Below are 18031 nucleotides of genomic sequence, written 5' to 3'. Positions count from 1 at the left end.
CTAGACTCCAACATGGAAAGCGGGCAGCTAATGCAGGCACCGAGGAACACGCAGCAGGTGACAAGATGGGAAGAGGATGGATACTCCTTTCAGGCCAGCAAGCCAGCAACTGCCAGCACTTCATATCACTAAGATAAAATCTGATGTCTCCAGGGAGGGCCCAGCATCATCACATAAATCCTACTGCAGCCTAATCATTCTTTTTGGGATGTACTCTGTGTTCCAGAAACTGGGAGCCTGCTCCTTGCCAATCTCACTCTGAAATGTAGGCCAGCAGCTCTAATGTAGCATGTTGTGATCTATGCTTTTATTATCTCAATCCTCCACAACAGCAAGAGAAAGGGATTAGGCAGCATTATTTTTCCCCCGGAATATTTACTGAGATAATTACATACCATACTATAGTACAAGATTATTTTGCATGGTGCAAAATAACACAGAAGGGACCTGGCATTTTATGGAAACCCCTTGGTCCCATCACTCTTGGGAGAGTACATGGCTGACCACATTGGGCATGCTCCTCCAGGAAACTTTAACAGCAAACTCTTCCAAACTTACTGAATAGATGCACTCAGCTTCTTCATACAATCCCTTTTTTATTTGGCAATCATATTTTTAAAATTATTTCATAAAACATTATTAATATCCAAAGCCATCTGTGTTTCTAGAGAACGCTCCTTTCCATCCTCTCTTTCCTTCCTACTGGGCTGCACAGCAGAGATTTTTTTTTAATTACAACCACTTTTATGCCAGCAGATGTTACACTACACAAAACCACTTTGCTGCAAGTTCAAGAAGAAAGTGGTGGGAAGAAGTTTACATAACCAGACATCATCAACAAAAGCAAGAGAGCCTGGCAAACCACAGGCTGTAGTCATTTAATTCACACAAATCTCTCTTCCCCTTTCTCACTCTGCTTTCCAATTTGTTTTAATTCCATAGGAGGATCTGACTGGTAGTCACTCCATAATGCATTGCAAGGTTTAAATGCCAGCAGCTTTTCTTGTCTTGACAAAATGTACAGAGCTGAAATTTAATTACAACAGGCTCAAATGCACTTTTGTTTTGCTTCTACCCACCTGGAACACATAGCCCGTTTAAAGTAAACGTGTTTAGTCACTGGATAATACGAAGTATAAAAAAAAAAGTTACACTGTAATAAACAGGGATACATTTCAAAATAATGTTGATTTCTTATCGCTGAACCTGGCTGCAACCAGCTAGCTGCAAGTGGCATTACTGTGATGGAAACAGCGTGGTATTTCAGTGCAAGAAAGTAAACATATTCTCCCAGATACTAGCACAGGAGTTGAAATCCACCCAAGAAAACCATTTGCATTATCGGTGTGCATTATTCTGCCCTAACGTTTTGACACTGAGTTTAAACATTAAGCTGGGAGTACAATGCCTCTTTTTTAAACTAATGCAATTTCTTGGGGCAAAATCTGATATGGCCAGCCAGATTTCCTGAGTGCTAATTTCTCCTAAGGGAAAAAAAAAGGGAAAAAAAAAAAAGAGAGAGAGAGACATCAGTTTAATTTTGATTTGTCCGGTAAACAGATCAAAGCATTGCAGTTCTGCAGAGGAGGTTTACAAAGCCTCATTGTGCAAACATCCTGGGCCTGATGCTGCCGGCTGCTCTGAAGCAAATCTCATCTGATGGCAGCCAGTGCTGGTTTGTGCGACATTGTCCAATGCAGAAATTTCCACTTTAAAGGGAAGTCAGAATCTTTGAAGTCCTACTTGATCAAAAATTATTAAAACATGCAGTTTGAATTTTTAGGCTGATCTTAACCACATGTAGCTGAAAATGTTTCACACTTCCATTCTGTTGCTTATATACCAAAAACTCTGTTCAGCTCTAGGCTCCTCCTATTCCAGTGCAATAAATTCTTTGGGTGAAGGAGCATTTTTAACAAATATGTACAACGCCTAAAAGAGAGATTCCAGAACCACTATTAGATCACTGAGAGCTGCAAGGCTGCAAAGTGTAAATAATTCTTAGCATAGCTGAAACATCTTTCTCAATCTATGCTTTGTAAGATCGCAATTTCTGCCCAGCCCCTTCTATTTCTTTTCTCATCCATCTGTGCAGTTGAGCTTGTTCAGGGTTGGCTGTTTGGTGCCTTTCACAGAACACAAAGAAAGAGGGAGGCAACAGAAACGACACAACCCATAGAAATTAATTTTAGAATGTTCAGTGGTAGGCCTGATGTCCCTAGCTACTTTGATTCTTTGCAAAAGAAATTCCTTTTTATATATACACATATGGTTTTCACTTGAGTGTCCCTTTAAGCCAGCTTTGCTGATTCAGACTAGGTCCATACCATTGCCAAAGCAATAAAAACAAAGAAGAAAAGGTGTTCCTGAGTTATGTTCTGACTCAAAAGATTTACACAGGGACTCTTCAAACTTAGAAACAACACCAAGAAGCACATTGTCACTTCTGCCGCAAGACTTGTGTCAACATTCACATGAAGAAGACTGCTTGATAAATATCCCATAACAGACTGTGCTTCTAAAACTGAAACTTTGCTCTTTCTGGGCTACAAATCAAAACTGGATCTGTTGCATAACAAAGGTATTAAAGACAATGGCCTCTCATACTGCATGGCATGAGCATGAGCAGTGTAAGCAACGCCGTGGTCCATACATTAATCTGCACCCCCGGGAGCTCATCCTGGTGGAGCATGTCCGTGTCCCTGATTTGCCACATTTTGATTTCCAAGTCAAGGTCAAGACGTAATTTACCAGGACCCCTGTTGTTAACACACATGGGCTGCAGGCTTTGGAGAAGTCATCTCTCCAAGCTGAAAAAGGTCTCAACAGTTGGAATACAAAGAGATTAAATAGTCTGAAAGCTGCTTTATACACTTAGGTACTTCAGCATGTTGAACTGAACAACATGGATGCCACTTCTTTTTAACTTGTATATATCAGTTTTGTATATGTATTCTAATTAAAAGCACTGTGTTGCAGTGTATTCTCTCATCTCATCAGCAAATGGGCACCAAGCAGGTTAAATCAAAAATAATAAAGACTGCATTGGAATAAATGCCATACAATAAATAATGCAAAGATAGTCCCTGCCCCAGAAACCTCGCAATTTAGGCCACGAACAAAGAATCCTTAAGGGATCATACCAAACCTACCTCACATTCCTGAACTGACATTTACATTGTGCTGTACTTCAGTTCATACTTTCGGGGCTGGAACTATTCTGATGTGCACTACTGAAATCTGTTCTGGATCTCGTGGTTCACAAGACAGTGAGCCTTCGTGTCAGGCACTATCATGACATTTAAGATAGAGAGTGAAAAATACCGAATCAGAACACTGTGGGTGAGGGTGTGGGTCGTACTGTGTTTAACCCAGGTCCTACTTCAGAACAAGGAAATCTAATTTTTAAAGTTGTGCCCATATCCAAAAGACAGGGGGGGAGGGAAAGGAAAGGTGGTGGAATTACCAAAACAATACCAAGCAACAAACAGGATTCTGTCTGGGCCCCTGTCCTCCTGTGTCACACAGGGTTACCTGTCCTAACCCAAGAATATCACCATTCCTCCTACAGGATCAAAGCTGTCCTAACAGCCACTCCTTGCTCTGCTGAAATTGAGCTAAAAATCAGTCTTGAAATTATATCTCTCTTAACATGGTCTTCTAAAATTCCACCAGTACCTCTCCATCCTTAAAAAGGGAAACCTTTGACATCTAAACTTACAAACGAGAAGGCTTGGGCCAACTTTGTAGACACTTTTTGCTTTGGAAGGGATAAACGGAGCCCCACTGGATGTTAGACTATAGGGAACAAACAAAGTTCTGAAATTAAGTTCTCAAATTAACTATTTACCCTGCAAAAGCTACAGACTGATTTAAGCAATCTCCAGCTCCGAAGGGCTGGGTTTGTGCACTTGCAGTGGGCTGTACTCAGGTCAGTTTTTCTCCTCATACATGGCAAATCCCCCTGCCAAGTCCTGACACTCGTTACCTTTCTTTTGTCTGGTCAAATTACAGGATTAGAAAAAAGAAAAAACCGAAACCACACAATGCCAAACAATAAAAAGAGAAGCTATTATGTATCTGATAGAATCGTTTTTTCCCATTATTTTCCCTTTGAAAGGGGAAAGGAATGAATGTGGACAAACACCATTTTGGCCTGTGAATCATCGCTGATAAAACTGCAGATGCACAAACCCAGTCACAGCAGTATCACAGTAAGAGAGAACCGATAAATTTCAGCAACCATCCCCCTTAGGGGAAGCAGGATGATTTTGAATTGCATTGTGAGGTGCTAGGCTCAAATGGACTCAGGTTACTTGCTTGCAACCCCCATGATCCGTCAATAGACAGTGCTGAAAAGGAAGAGCCAAGTTTTGTTAAAATTATGTTTCAGTCACTAAGAGAAGTGCTAATTATCAGCTGGACTGAAGACCACTGAGATAAGCAAAACATTGCCTGCCAAAGCCCTTTAGACAACATTCTTTAATTTTGAAAACCCAAGATGTGATGACAGCAGGGAGAGATGGAAGGAAGAAAAGGATTAATCCACTTTCAGTCATGTTTAAATAAGACTTCCTTTAAATGATTTAAAATTAACTGAGAAGCATTATCTTTTCATCAACTTCTACAAAAAGAAAGGCAGCCAGAAATTTATTTGTGTAATAAATGTGATATTCAGGTATACAGAAGCACTTTTTAATTGAAACTATAAGTTGGCTTTTCAGTAACTGAAGGATTTCAGGTAATGGTTTATGAAATCAAGAAATATCACCAGAAAAGTGGCTATAATTTAAATTACCACTTTTTAAGGAAGAGATGTAGCTCACCTCAAAAAAACCCATAAATCTACAATTCTGAAATTTTTACATTACATAGTTTTCTAGCTCCTAAAAAGAAAAGCAAAAAACAAACACAAACCCGACACCTTGCTCTGATAATTACTATCACTAATGCTTTGAAGAAATGCTTCCACAGATCTTTCAGATGAACCAGGTGAAGCAACACATTCAAGATCCAAGATTTTCGTTAAAATTTCAAATTATTCATGAGGGTCTTCAGGAGCATTTAATGCTGCTAAAGGTTCCGGCTATTCTTTCAATGTATCCCTTTACTGAGGGAATACAACTCCCTGACAGGAGGCTGTAACCAGGTGAGGGTCGGCCTCTTCTCCCAGGACAGCAGCGGCAGGACATGGGGACGTGGTCTCAGGCAGCACCAGGGAGCTTTAGGCAATTAATCAGATTTTTAGCAAGGCTGATTGGACATTGCAATGGGCTGCCCAGGGACGTGGTGGAGTCACCATCCCTGCAGGTGTTTAAGCAAAGCCTGGATGTGGCACTCAGTGCCATGGTGATGTTGCATCATAGATTGGATTCAATGATTTCAGAGGGCTTTTCCAACCTAACTGATTCTGTGAAAATTAAATAATTCAAAAGCTAAACCCCCAAGAAGACTAGGAAAAAAAGGTCTCATATCTTGTAGTATTGTTGTCTTCTATAAAGAAAACAACTGTACAAATGAGAGAATGAAAATACCCAGCAAACATTCTGACACTAAACTACAGTGGGATGGAGCCAATTCCTTAAAACCAGATAATGTAACTCTTACCACAGCAATGCAACTTCCTCTGGCATTTCTACCTGTGAGGATCAAAAGCTGTTTCCCAGTTTTCAAAAGCCTCAAAGTATCGCCACACTGCTCAGCATCTGAATCATGGAAAACCACTCACAGAATCAATTCTGATGATTCAAAATTACCTGAAAAACTACCTGTATGTTTTTCCACATAATTTCACATCAATTCAATTGATGTTTTTAACATGCCAGATATCTGAGGGCTGCGCTTAGATCTTTGTTTTCACAATATTATTATTCAGTCCTCTGGGGAGGGGAGGTGGTTATTCCAGATTAAAGTGAGCAGGGTCTTTTCAAGGGTAAATTAAAAATTAAAGCAGGATGAGATCAGGGAAGATTACCAGGCACTCTTTATAAACTGAGCATAACTAAATCAAAGGTATATAAATCAGAGCATGCATTTCTTGGCAGATTGATTCAGTTTTGAAAACTGAAGTGCCACAGACTTCATTTAAAAAAGAAATCTGCAGCAATAAAGCTCCCTTTTTTTCCACAAGTAACCTATTTCATGCCAATTCACAGCTACTCCTGTAAAGTATTGCTTTCACCTCATCTGTTTTAAAATACAAGAAGCATTTACAAAATAAAGACATATGTTTGCATAGCAAAGAATTACTGCAAACATACATTTTTGATTTCCCCACATCTGGAAATTCAGTTAGGTTACATGAGGCTTTTATTTCATTGCAGGAAAGCTGTAAGAAACTAACATAGAAGAATACACACAAAACAAACAAAAGAATCACTACAAATAAGAAGAACAAAGTTTTTTAAGTCTTAAAAAAAAAAGAAAAAAAGAAAAACAACAACAAAAAAAAAGTGCCCCAAAACCCTAAATAAATCAACTGGTAGACTGTAGACAAAACCAAACAGATATCTTTTTCTGCAGTCCAAAGATTTAGCACTGAAAATGAAGATGCAACAGAAAATATTAAGGTTTTTTACATGACTTGGACTGCCAGATAAAGGTCTAAGCAAGCTATGATTCTTCTATCCACACAGGGACCACAATTCTGCAGTACAAACTCCATTAGCAAGAATACTTCCAAATGAACTCAACCAGACCAGCAGAGCTGACGATCTATCCCTTCCCTAGCCAGCAAACAGAAACATGCAATGGGAACAACACCCAGCATTTCTCCACAGTACTGATCACCCAGCTCTCTAGAGGGATAAAAGCAACATGCAGAGGACTGATCCTGCTGTTACCCTTTCCTAGCCCTGCAAGCCTCTGTGCACCTTCACTCCCTGCTGGATGCAGACACCTCTGTGATCACCACCAGCAGCTGGGGTCAGGGGAGAGCCTTTGGGGGTTCTCTCTCCCAAGCATACAATCCATCCATCCATCCACAAAAGCACCCACACAGGTTGCAGAGCCCACCAGCACCCCACCAAGTTATTAACTCTCCCAGTGAAGTACCACATGCTTCTTCCAAGGTGTCATTCTTCATCAATTCCACAGGGAAGAGATGGTGTTACTCCCATAAAAACAGTGCAAATGCTTCTGTTACCTGATGCAAAGACTAATTCAAGGCATTTTTTTTGTGTGAAGACACACAGATGAAATGGCACACCAACTATTTTTATGTGGCCCTTCTAGTTAAGCTCATGCTCTCATTAGGATATCTCAAAGGAGACCATTTTATCAACATCTGTTTACCAGGCTTGGCGCATATGCCATCTCCAGCGCTTTCTCAGTTTGTAAAGAAAAACAAAAAATTAAAAGCATGCAGAGCCAAACATACACAATACTTTAGGATACATCCAAATAGACGAAAATCTGTTTGAGAAAAGCACAGTTATACCACTGACACGTGAATGCAGAAAAGCAGCAACTTGTACAACCAAAAAAAACTTTGCCCAGTTTGTCCTCACCTGGGCCAAGGTCTTCTCAGAAGTTATTTTTCTTCCCAGCCACCTGGTACAGTCACAGGTCATCAAAAAGCTACTCTGTATTTCATAGCCAAAACCGAGAGCATCAGCAAAAAGAACAGCCAGACTCTGCTACATACTGCCAGATTTGAAGGGCTTGGGGAAAAAGGAAATGAATCTCTGGATCAGCTCAGTCGCAGCAGAGAGAATCCAGGACCTTCCCCTGAGCAAACGCAGATGCACAGCGGGGGCTGCTCCCGCCAGCCCCACACGGAGCAGAGGAGGTCGCCAGGGTCCCCGAGCCCCAGCTGCCGTGCCTGGGGGAATGTGGCACCGGCAGCACCCCCGGGACAGCGAGCCGCAGCTGAGCCTGCTCCCGCCCGGGCTGCCCTATTTGAGCCCTCTGTTGTTCTCCCAGGTCACATCGCTCCCCGCCCCTCGAAGCCCCCACCTTCTCCTCCAGGCCGGGGATTCTCCAATCAAAGCAGATAAGCGCATCATGTGAGGGATGGCAGGCACGCCGAGGGGAATCTCCGAGAGCTCCACCGCACCTGCAGCATCGGCGGACACAGGAGATTTCCAGGGCGAGAACGGCAAGGCAGGCAGGGGTGCCAAAGTACCCACGTTACCTGCAACTCGCAGCTCCTGTGCCAGACTGCAGCACCTCATTTGCAATCTGCTCTGATATACCTGCAACCACATTCCATCTTCCCTTGGCATTTAATGTATGACAACTATTCCTAAGCATATTTTGTCAGGGAAGCAGTACGCAAACAACACAGGCTAAAAGATGAGAAAGCAATAATTACTCGGTCTATTCTTTGCTGATGTCAGACATGCAGTGCAGCTCTCCAAATCCACCAGAGCACCCAATTAATCTGCACTAATCCTCAAGAACTGTATCTGAAGAACAAATAGTAAAATCAAATCATCCAACAGCCTCTGCCTGCCTTGCAGTCACCACACCATGGTACCCAATCTCTCCTTTAACAGATCTGTGCTTCCTTCTCATCTCTGCAAACAAACCTACAGAGAATTCATCAGCCTCTCTCCCCACCTTCTTCAGAAATGCTTTTCTTTCCATGGTCACAGTCTTTCATACAAAAAATTATACCAATTCTGTTGGGTTCAACAGATCACATTAGCCTTGCCAAAGAAATCACTCCATGGCTCTATTTCCTACTTCCCAATAAGGCATTCATGTTCCATTTCAACTCACACTTCACCGAGAAGAATTCTGCACGAATTATCCTAATTTGTGTTCTTCCAAACAAACAGGCTCTTACTGCAGCTATCAATTCCTTTCTTCCTTCTGCTTCCTTTTAGCAGCAGTCTGATGGCAGAGATGGAGTCAAGCCCTGGATCCGGCACACAGCCTTGGCTGAGAGGAGAGTACAGAACATCTGTATGTGCAACAGGTACAGCACATGCAGCAACATCGACAGCGGACATCCCCAAAAAAGAAAACCAAAAGGCAAATGTGAGAGACGTGGCAATTTTAGGCATGGGAAATTAATATATTCAAGGAGTAGAAAAATGGGAACAGAAAAACCCATCGAGTTTTGGAAAGGTCTACTAGATCAAGGAGGAAAAAAATGCCACTTTGAGTTCTTTCATCTGATCTATCTCATTCAAGACCACAGCTCACATCTCAGAGAACTCCCTTATTACTTGTTATTTTCCACATCATCAGTGTTCACAGGATCATGGACACTCTAGATCATTGGAATCCAAGAGATGCTCCTTATTAACCTTTCAAGTCCTTATTCTCTTTTGCCCCCTTTATTAGTCACTGACCTCCTGCCTGATTATTTCCAGTCTGCAGGAGCATGTGTGCACAGGCTGAACGTAGAAATTGTTAGAAACAGAAATTTATCTGTAACTTCAAGAATAAAGAGCCTGTTCTTTAATACCCTTTTCATACTCATTTCCTCCTTACTAAATGCACCCAAATATTCCTGAAGCTGAATATATATGCCCTCTTGGCTGGCATATTGCTAGACCAACTGCAGACATAAATTACTTTTATGTAACTATTTGATAGCTCGATGACATTTGTAAATTTTTTATCTTCATAATTTCAGATGGTGTTGCACATAAAAGCAAGATAATACAAACACCAAGACTAGATTAAGACTTTTCAAGTAAATGGTCTATTGTTACAACATCTGAGAAGGAACAATGTAGAGGATTTAATTTGAACAGTCCCTTTTAAATCCAGCTTCTGTAATGTTACACATCTGCTCAAGGTCTTTGAGGCTGCAGGGCTGGCTCACAAAGGGAGGTACAGCTTGAGAGCCCCAAAGTCAACTGAACAGAACCAGTTTCTTCAGAATCGAGAGGGCAGAGGCACGTCGTTACTTCAGCAACACCAATTTCAACCGCTCCACAAACAGACCTCACAATGGAGCACATTCCAAACAGGCTGCCTCACCTCGTTTGCCTAAAGCTCCCAGTTACTGTAACTGGGCAAAGAACAGGCTGTAACTCTGAGGAAAGATCAAACAAGGGACTCTTAGCTCTGCGGGTGTAGGGCCTCGTGGTGGTACAATCACACATCCCATATAAAATGGAAAGCAAGGCCCTAATTTTGCATGTATGCAATGTTGCTGCCAACCAACTCCTTAACCTGCACTTTGATCCCTGGCTATTGCAGAAAGAAAGGTGAGAGACCCACTAGGAGGAATTAGGAGCACTTATGGGTTATGGAATAGATTTTTTTAATCAGGCAGCGTGGATTAAATTGCATAAAGTCAGATTATGGATTCACCTGCAAGGTGGCCATGAAAGGGGAGGACGAGGCATGCTCCATGCTGTATCCCTGGTCTGTATGTCCCATGACCAGCTACCAGCCACAGGGGGACAGGATCATGACTGGGCTTAGCAGCACTGACTGGCAATGGAAAAGAACAGGAAACCACAAAGAGATCCAAGTAACAGCCCCATCCGCCACAGAAACCTGCACCATGCAAAAGGTGAGTGGCCTCAAAAGCTGGAACCTTGTACTTGTCCCCTTTTCAAGAGCAGATCCACCATATTAACCTAACCTTTCCCTGATAGCTGCACTGTTCCCTGGAACAGGCTCTCTCCCACAGGGAGACTGACTGGAAAGGTGAAATGAAACATTATAACCATGCACAAATACCATTTATCCAAAACCAGTAACAAGGGAAACAGGACACTATGACCTCATATTATGCTAGGAGGTTCCTCAGAGTAGAGGAAGATGAAGGTTTTGTCTCATTCTTCTCCAAAAATCAAGACTCTTTTGCTGTTGCACAGGTACAGCTTTAGCAAGTACTTCTTTCAGTAGTAGGCTGACATGTAGAATGACTTGTAAGGCAAACTGACAGCAGAAGCCACAGCACTTCCCTATCTCGTACAAGCTGATGTTGGTCTTCAAAAGGAGGAGATGGCAAGAATTGATTTTTCTCCAAGATCCCTGCAGGGCAGCAGCCCATCACCCAGAAGTCTACTGGAGAGGAATCTCGAAAGCCACAGTTGTGCTGCACCATCTATTTCTGTGATCGCAGAAGCCGCTTGGGAGCACCTTGCCCTGGAAATTGCCGATTCCTGGCATCGGTGCACCGATGACAGCGGCAGAAGGGTTGTTCTGATGCCGTGTCCCATGCTGTGGCTCCCTGTCCCAGGCACTCAGATACATTGGCATGTCTTTCTGGAGCAAGGATCTTACTACCAGGCCTCATTAATTCATTCCAGAATGGCTGGGAATCAGTCTTCTTGCAGAGTTCCACAAGCCTCTTTAGCAATATTTACTAAACTTCCAGAAAGCACTACCACCATAAGAAGATGGGAGAGGACCAACAAGATAGATTTTCATAATTTAGTGTTCACAGGGCAACATGTAAGCAGAGCAGGATGGTTAACACCATAGCACAGTACCTTTGGTATTGATAACATTGATAGCCCATAAATTCTAACCCTCTACAGATCAGCTCTTTGGAATACAAAGTCCAAAAATCACATTATTTTTCTGCAGAAGCAAGAGGACCACGAAACCTGTTCCCAGAAAGTCCTGCCGAATAAAATTTCTCTGAGCCTTTGATGCGTGCACATAGGTAATTTTGATGTGGTGCTATGCATGAATCTTTCATAAGAATAGGATGTCCTAAATAGTATAATCAAAAAACTTTTGAAGAGTTAACAGGCAGGATCATAAACACCTCCACTGTGTGCAACTTCTGCAGACATCAAAGAGTCTTCCCCAAACCAGAAGCATCACATATCTTGCAAAATTATTAAATGTACTCAAGCCATCAATTTTGCAATTTTTGAAGTAGCACAATGCATCTATTTATTAGAGAATGGAACTAAGCCCAGGCTGCTGATTAGCCATCCTACAAATAATGCTTATGCAACCCTTCGTAATGATTTCCACTAACGACCAACCGGAGATTTTATGACTTGGAAAATTTCACTTCTAAACCAATTTACAACACTTCCCAAAATCTAATGGGACAGATGATTGAAACTACAGAGGAAACCAGCCTTCTCCAAAATCAATGAGGTACAATTTTCATAAGCAGCCTCTCTTAGGTAAGATGCCTGCATTAAGTTTTGGTTCTCATTTCTAAAATTCTCATAAGTAGTGCTTTGTCCCTTCCTCCCTTCCTCTAGAAAAGGGATTAATTCAATTTTAAGGAAAATATTAAAACAGCAGTTTCAGACTTCAGTCTCTGGCAAATTACAAAGAGGAAGGAATAGCAATTGAGTTGTTAAAACCACCAAGGAAAACAAACCACTGAACAATTTGAAAAGCCTACAAAAAATGACAAGATAAAAAATGAAAGAGAAATACAAAGCAAGTCATTTCGGTAAGCACAATACTTACATCCCTACAAGTTTTCAACACAGTATACCTAAGCCTGGTGAAAATGAAGCCATCAGTTCCTACACAGCTGTAAGAAATACTTGACAGACTTCCAGCACAGCCCCAAGTTCACCATCACAGCCAGATATTACTGGAACAAATGCACAAAGTCTGCAACAGAAATCAGCAGTGTATATCTAGCCCAAACAGCTCGCTATTGTTTTTGAAAAGGTGAAAACAACACAATATTTTGTGTGAAACATAACAAAGAAGTGTTTCCTCTGTCAGCAAGGGAAACTCAAATGACTTCTCTTTCCTGCCCCTTTTGGTCTTTCTCTCTTCCCCTTCACGGTTCTGTCTTCCCTGCATTCTAAGAAAAAGTAGAGACTGTAGGTTATGCATAAATTCATGACAGAAAACACTATTTTAGAACAAAGCTCCTGTGCGTGGGTGCATGTCTTTAAAATAAAAGGCATTGTTACTCTACCAAGTGCATATCCACAGCCAGCAATCAAATCAGAGCCTCACATTTTATTTTGACAGCCACGCAGTTATATTTTCACCAGGGGTTTGACTTTGCTTTCAATACCTGGTTTTTAGCGATATCATCAAGAGATGAATCAAAAGTGACACGTGAAGGCACACTGGTTGTGGAAGAGAACTCTCATCCTAGAGCTCCGTAATTTATTTTTAATTACTTCATGAAGTTACCAGTTGCAGGGAGGAATAAATCTGTTCTCAATTCATATTTAGGAACTGTCTCTGTACAATACAAAATTGCTCAGCTGTGTATAACAGTAATTATTTTGTGGTACATGGCACTATTAGGTACCCTTGATCTGGTGAAAGCCTGCAAATACTGAGGCCGTAACACTTCCAGAAGTTGGAGGAACTGAGTAGTATCAGCTTGCAAACGCTGCTCAGGTAAGCTCTGGAATACAGCCCTGAACACAAACGTGTTATGAAAGAATCTGCTCCATCCCCTCGCAGGATCTGAAATGCGACATTTTCCCAAGGACCCCCGTTAACACCAGTTATTAAACTGAAAATTCCATGGTGCAACAGCAAGCGAGGCTTGACAAACGCAAATATTATTTACGTGTTAATAGAGGATGATGCACACTTTACTTAAGATTTATACTGTGTAAGACTTTGACTTCATGTAGCCCGTACCATCCACCTTTCCTACAGATGCATCCCCATGGACACTTTAACATTATATAAACTCCTCCTGAGATAATGATTATTCTATAACTTTCTAAAATCATCCCCTTTCGAGAAAGTATTACCTAACAAACACACATTAAATACCTCACAAGCGCATTAGATCCCTGGGTTCCTACTAGATGCCAGCATAAAAGAATATCTGTAATTTATTTTAGGATATAAAAAAAAAAAAGAAGACAAGGCTGGATAACTGTAACTGGAAAGGATAAACAGGATTAAGTAACAGGTGTCTGACTGCACATAATTCAAAGTTGTGCACAGAATACAGTGCACAGCCTTGGAATGGAAATGGAAACATTGCTTTTGCACCTTGCTTTGCAAATTACCACTAGGTGATTTTAAAAGTCTTGTAAATTATAACCACACAGACACAGGCAACAGGAGCACTTGTATCCCCAGAGACCTTTGGATATATATGAAAGAAAACAAACAATCTTCAAAGGTGAGCTTGCCTTCCTCCCAGGGAAAAAAAAAAGAGGAAAAAAAGGGAAAAAAAAAAAAAGGAAAAAAAGGAAGACAAAAAAAACCCCACTACAAGAAAGTTATACTTAACTACACAGAAACATTTGTCACACCGCCCAGCACTGACAAAATCCGGATACACTCAGAAACTACAGCAGCGAGGATGAGGGGAAGACTCCAGCCGCCAGGCGCACACACGGAGGGATCCACACACGGAGCACACACGGAGCACACGGACACCCGTGTGTGCACAGACACACGCAGACATACGTGTGTGTGCGCAGCCCTACATGTGTGGCACACACTGGCACGCAGACACACCTATGTGACACACACCCATGTACGACAGACCCACACGCGTGACAGACCCACATATGTGACGGGCACATGCACGTAAGGCTGCCCCACACGGATGTGCGGGACCCACGGGGTGACAGACCCTCACAGGTGACAGACCCTCACAGGTGGCAGCCCCACACGCCTGTGGCAGCCCCACACGCTCGCGCCCGTGGCTCGCGGCCGGGGGAGCCCAAGGTTACGGCCCGGCGCGGGGGGGGGCCGGGCAGCGCCGCACCCCGCCAAGGGCGCGAAGCTGCGGGCAGAGCCACGGCCGCCCCCCGTTCCCCCCCGCCTCAATGGTGGCCGCTCCCGCCGCCCTTACCTCAGGCGCCGAGGCTGCTCCCTCCTCTTCCTCCTCCTCACGCTGTGCCAGTGTCCGTGTGTGTGTCTGTGTGTGTGTCTGTGTGCGTGTGCGACCCGCCCGCCCCACAGCGGCGGCGGCTCCTCCTTCCCCCGTCCCTTCCCCTCCCTCCTCCCCCGCCGCCGCGCCCGCCTCAACCCCCGCAGCGCCGAGAGACGCGGCAGGGACGGGGGAAACCCCAGGGCGGCCGCCGCCTGTGCTGGGCGGGCCGGGCCGGGCCGGGCCGCCACCGCCGGCTCCCCCCGCCGCCGCGCAGGGCTGCGGGCAGCGCATGGCAAGTGGGCGGCGGGGCCGCGGGCGCGGAGCTCCGCCCGCACGGCCCCGGGCGCGGAGGCTCCGCGGCGCTGCCCGGCAGCCGCAGGTACCGCACACGTGCCCCCGGAGGATGGCCGCGCCGGCGCGCCTCTGTTTACTACACGTATTGGAAAAGGGCGAGGAGGAAATCCCCCCTTCCCCCGTGCGCGCCCGGGCTCCCGCCAGGCCTGCTGCTTTCCACGCAGCCGACTGGAGAAAGGTGATGTGGAGGAGGCCGCTGGAGGGTTCCCGAAGTCTCGCAGTTTTCGCCTCACAATCACAGTTGGACTCCTTGGGTTTTATTTGGAGTGAGCCTTGAGGAACTCAGCGCACAGGCGCTCTGGAGTGCGGGATTCCCTCTCCCGATATCCCCTGGCCAGCCCTTTCCCAGCTCATGACTGTCTACAGACCACGGCCATGGACTGCCCTTGTGCCTGCCTGTGCTCCCCTGTCACCATGTGCCTGGTCTCAGCATTCCCTGTCCCCTCATGAATTCACGAAAAATGTTTTCTTTCCCTCACCTCAAGGAAGAAAAAAAAAAAAAAAAAAAGTGAAACATCCACAAAACCAAACAAATTGCCGAGCTTTACAGGCAAAGCAGGTTCCCCCTCCCTGTCCACCTGCAGCCCACCCTCTTGACTGTGATAGTGAACTGTGGATTTCGGACCCGTGGGGCCGCTCCGAAGGGACACAGGCACCGAGAGCTGGTGTCGGGAGAGGCAGCAAGCTACGGATCAGGAGTTATCCAGGGTGAGCTGAGGAAACAGTGGAGGAAAATCTGAAATAGTCTCGCCAGTCACAAAAAGGGCGTTGCATTGCCGTGAACTACTCCAGCATGTAATGCAATAGCCAAGGTCTTAGGCTATATTATCCTATATCATAAACTGCATGAGCTTGGAATGAGAGCCCCATCCCGACACCAGTACTAGGATGTGATTAAAAAAATATTCTGCCTTCAAGAGCTGCCACCATAAGCAAAGGAGGGACTGAGAACAACAGCCAGGATGACCCGCGATTCCAGGGACAGCCTGTCAGCAGAGCAGACCTGCAGTCTGAGGGGTTCCTGTAGCCGAGGCAAGTGCTCTGTTAAACACGTTTGTGTTTGCTTAAGTATCCTCAGTCAGAAACTCCTCATGGGCACGGTGGCAGAGGCAGAGCTTTAGATATCCATGAAGGGGCGGCCAGGGCTGAGGGTGGGCGTATCAGGCCAAAGGAGGTGCAGGAAGGAAATAACAAAGGAACCTGAATGAGAAGCACGTGAGCTGGAGGAAGGCCAGTACCGCTGGCAGGGCTACAGGGATCTAGTTAACAGGATATGGGAGCAGCAATTACAGCCATTAAAGATGGAGGGCATCAGCTTGAATGTCAGATGGACAGGGGTTAGTGAAGAGGGGTTTTTGTTTGTGGTTCCAAAGGGTTCGTTTTTAAATGAATGGGAGAGGGATGCATTTGTGGGTACACAAATGAAGTGCTCTATGTCCTTTTCATTGCTTTCTTTTCCTTTGATTTTCTTTTTTTCTTTTTGCCATTGGGCTGTATGTAAATTAAGTAAGTTATTATATAAGTAGTAACAAAAAAGTATTTTAATTCCAGTGAGGCATAATCAGTTACTCACTAGAAAACAGCATTGGATTCTCCTTAGGAATCCCTGTGTGGTTTCTCTTCAGATCTCTAGAGCTGGCAGAGTCTGTAAGCACTGACATTGTTATTCTGGTCCATAACTCTATCTGGCTTTCCCCATGATTTCTTAACTGCTTATCCCCACAAATGCCTTCTACATGACTAGAGGTTATGGCTGCCTGCCTGTGCAAGGAGATTTTATTCTAGGGTAAAACTAGGCCTATTATCTTCATTATTGTTCTTAAAATAGTTTTAGCAGAATGTAGGGACCTGCACTGTTTGGGTAACTGCAAGAAATGCAGGCAGGTAGTGGCATCCCAGAATTAGTGGAAGTGTAGTTTCTCTAGCAAAAGCTGCTCTTTGTCCTTTCCCAAGCAGTCCTTCCCCTTCCGCTGTCACTCCCTGACCTGGCTCGTTCACTGAAAGAAGGGCAGTCACCAAAGGGACCTGTGTCAGGACCCTGGGTCTGCGAGGAAACAGAGGGACTGACAGTGTCAGTTTGAACAGCAAGGGTTCTTCACACTAAAAGGGGTTTAAAGTCATGGAAAGTGAGGCCGTGCAAAGGGTCTGAAACCCCCCACACAGCTGCAAATGGCTGGGTCAGGCCCCCATATCCAAGTTAATTCCCACTTCTGTGAATTTTGTTGTGGTACAACTCTGTTTACACACTTGGACTTCTAAACACAGCACAACTGATGACAACAGTTTCATCTTTGTTTCTCCTCTGACTCCCTCCTGACTTCAGCAGTCAGTGTGACTTGGCTTGTTAGGGATAAGTAGGGAGTGAATCCAAGAACCTCCGATTTTTCATCTGGTTCTTAGGTTGACTAGCTGCAGACAACATACTGTTGTTCTGTTTCATTTTCTTCCAGCAGAACAACATTTGGCAGTTCTAGCTTTAGGAGCAGTAAGTATAAACATATGCAAATGCTGAAGATTTCACCCTCATGACTTAGCAAAAAGATTTAGGGAAAGATGAACTGTGCCAACAATTCATATCAGGTGAAAACAATCTGTCCCAGGAAACACAGCAGAACAGTCCTAACCTCTGCAGTAATCAGCTGAAACCTGGTGCATCTAAAATGGTTGCCTCATAAAAGTAGACTGCCACCTCACCTGATCATAGTCAGCAAAAAACTAGAGGTTCTTTCACAGGAACCCACTCAAGCTGCAGCATAGTCAGAATGAAAAACATTTTTTCCAAAGACACTGAAATTTTGGTAAAGTAACATGAACTTCAAATGTTATTTCTTTTCTGATACAAGGGTACAGGACGTTTTATAATCACAGCCCCAGTAGGTCTTAGAATATCCACCCAAAGGAGTTTATTCTCGGTGGTTTATTTTTGGGCTGTGTAAGGCAAAATTTTCCTTGGGCATCAGTATGTGCAGC

General features: G+C 44.0%; 1 protein-coding gene across 1 annotated transcript in view; it reads right to left on the bottom strand.

Annotated features, from left to right (window-relative positions):
• The window catches only part of PLCB4 (phospholipase C beta 4), a 184376-nt gene extending 169552 nt beyond the window's left edge, over positions 1-14824 (bottom strand). The window contains exon 1 of the mRNA XM_063391480.1: positions 14687-14824. The gene's annotated coding sequence lies outside the window, so the exon portion shown is untranslated. The remainder of the gene's footprint in view (positions 1-14686) is intronic.
• Between the last annotated feature and the right edge of the window lie 3207 nt (positions 14825-18031).

The sequence above is a fragment of the Prinia subflava genome, chromosome 2 (assembly GCF_021018805.1).
Source record: "Prinia subflava isolate CZ2003 ecotype Zambia chromosome 2, Cam_Psub_1.2, whole genome shotgun sequence".
In the NCBI taxonomy this organism is placed as follows: Eukaryota; Metazoa; Chordata; class Aves; order Passeriformes; family Cisticolidae; genus Prinia; species Prinia subflava.
This window is presented reverse-complemented; position numbering and strand designations above follow the sequence as displayed.